Source organism: Priapulus caudatus, unplaced genomic scaffold (genome assembly GCF_000485595.1).
Source record: "Priapulus caudatus unplaced genomic scaffold, Priapulus_caudatus-5.0.1 Scaffold835, whole genome shotgun sequence".
In the NCBI taxonomy this organism is placed as follows: Eukaryota; Metazoa; Priapulida; class Priapulimorpha; order Priapulimorphida; family Priapulidae; genus Priapulus; species Priapulus caudatus.
This window is the reverse complement of record NW_014577896.1, coordinates 52,889-55,464: the sequence shown is the minus strand read 5'-3', so window position 1 is coordinate 55,464 and position 2,576 is coordinate 52,889. Positions and strand designations below refer to the sequence as shown.

General features: G+C 52.9%; 1 protein-coding gene across 1 annotated transcript in view; it reads left to right on the top strand.

Annotated features, from left to right (window-relative positions):
- Window positions 1-2,576, top strand: part of LOC106813857 (partitioning defective 3 homolog) — a 17,520-nt gene that overhangs the window by 1,218 nt on the left and 13,726 nt on the right. The gene's annotated exons all lie outside the window — the stretch shown is intronic.

Genomic DNA, 2,576 nt, shown 5'->3' with positions numbered 1-2,576 from the left:
TAGCGCATGCAGGAACAGCTGCGAGGTAAGGGGGAGTGGTAGTGCATGTGGGAACAGCTACTAGGTAAGGGGGAGTGGTAGCGCATGCAGGAACAGCTGCTAGGTAAGGGGGAGTGGTAGCACATGCAGGAACAGCTGCTAGGTAAGGGGGAGTGGTAGTGCATGTGGGAACAGCTGATAGGTAAGGGGGAGTGGTAGCGCATGCAGGAACAGCTGCTAGGTAAGGGGGAGTGGTAGTGCATGTGGGAACAGCTGATAGGTAAGGGGGAGTGGTAGCGCATGCAGGAACAGCTGCTAGGTAAGGGGGAGTGGTAGTGCATGTGGGAACAGCTGATAGGTAAGGGGGAGTGGTAGCGCATGCAGGAACAGCTGCTAGGTAAGGGGGAGTGGTAGTGCATGTGGGAACAGCTACTAGGTAAGGGGGAGTGGTAGCGCATGCAGGAACAGCTGCTAGGTAAGGGGGAGTGGTAGTGCACGCGGGAACAGCTGCTAGGTAAGGGGGAGTGGTAGCGCATGTAGGAACAGCTGCTAGGTAAGGGGGAGTGCTAGCGCATACAGGAATAGCCGCTAGGTAAGGGGGAGTGGTAGCGCATGTAGGAACAGCTGCTAGGTAAGGGGGAGTGCTAGCGCATACGGGAACAGTCGCTAGGTAAGGAGGAGTGGTAGCGCATGCGGGAACAGCTGCTATGTAAGGGGGCATGGGGGTGCATGTGGGAACAGCCACCAGATGAGATGGGAGAACTCCCTCAAACACGAGATAAAGGAAGAACCTCCTGCAAGGAGAGCCACACAGAGTGTTCAGCGTGGACGCAGAGAACAACCACATGTTCCGTGTGATGAACGTTTCACAATATTCCACGTGTTCTTCCGGGTGTTCGAGGCAGCGATGATTCGTTTCGCGGCAACCGTTGTAGACTGCCGACGTTGAATCAGGTTTTGTTTTTGCTCCCCCACGCCGATGCATCGCAGAGTTTGTCGTGAGAAAGGCGGGTGCAGACTACGCACGGTGCGTTGCTAACGGATTAAAACGCAGTCGCTCATGCAAAGGTAACGTCGGCATGGCAACGTCACTGCATGGCTGTGCTCCCTCAGCATCTAGACGGACGCCGGGTGGCATGTGTGCGCCCGCGCACCCTGCGGCTACGCACTCGGAGCCAGTCTAGGATGGCTGCTGGCTTTAGTTCCGTGGCATGTTTGGCACGCTCCCCTTTCGCTCTCCTCACGCTAGCAGCACGCGCGGTTATTATTCTGTGTGTTTATAGTGCACGCGGTCTCATTGTTGTGTTTTATTTTGGATGTTGATGCTCGTGGTTGTCGTAGCAACGGTTGCCGTGTGATCGCATGAGTCATGTCTGCCGCCTGCATGCTAGTCGGCGGCCATCTTGAATGAAGAGAGAGCGTGTTTGTGCGTGCACGCGTCAAATTTGGGTTCGGCAGAGACCCTAGAACAGATTAGTGTTCTATTGTCTCTGGATTCGGTCTGCACAGCCGTTTCAGCTGATTATGGTCCATAGATGGCGTCCTTGAGGCGAAAAGCACACAGCCAATCCGCTTCCTCTCCTTGTTATATTCAGCTCCTTGGTGACGCCAAGCCTGCAATATCTAAGCTGTGGGTTGTAATCGTGGCCAGCTTCAGTCGTTACTTTCACTCGGCAGGTCAATCGAACATTCTTCTCGTATTCGTTCTTGCAGAATGCGTGGCAGCCGCCTCCCAGCAGCCGCGGCCGTGGCGCGCCGACCGAGGTCAGCAGCAGCAGTCTGCCACCAGATGTCAGCACGAGAGCACCCGAGCCGCCGGCGTGGCTCATCAACTGGCAGGAAGAGTCGATTGAGATGTAAGCAGTAACATCGCCGTGGTAATGTACGCGCGCGTGTGTGTGTGTGTGTGTGTGTGTGTGTGTGTGTGTGTGTGTGTGTGTGTGTGTGTCTGTGTGCGCATACGTGATCTCATACGTGTGTGTATGTACTGCATTAACAACACTGCAATAATACATGTGCGTGCGTGCGCGCGCGCGTGCGTATGTGCATGTGTGTCTGCTTGTGTGTGTGTGTACATACATATGTACAATACACACACATATACACACACATATTAGCAGCAACAGCACAATCATGCCTGCACCTACGAGCGTGTACATGTAAATGCGTACGTGCATGTATGCATACATACATACATACTGACGTGTGTGTATACATACACGCATACATAGTACACGACTCTCTCTCTCTCTCTCTCTCCCACCGGCGTGCAGATGCGTATGTTCATGAATACGTACCTACTACATATAGTACATGACTCTCTCTCTCTCTCTCTCCCACCGGCGTGCAAATACGTACGTTCATGAATACGTACCTACTACCTATAGTCAGGGCCGTAGCCAGAGGTAAATTTTGTAGGAGGCAAATGTTGTGAGTTAAAGAACAAGGAGCAAAGCGAGCCAATAGGGCATGGGGTATGGGGCCCGCTTAAAGGCATAATTCGACCATCGATTATGCAAAGTTGACGAATGCTACAGTAACTGGCACCTTGTGTAGTTAATAAGTACATTACCTTATAGCCAAACGCGTATTAGTTT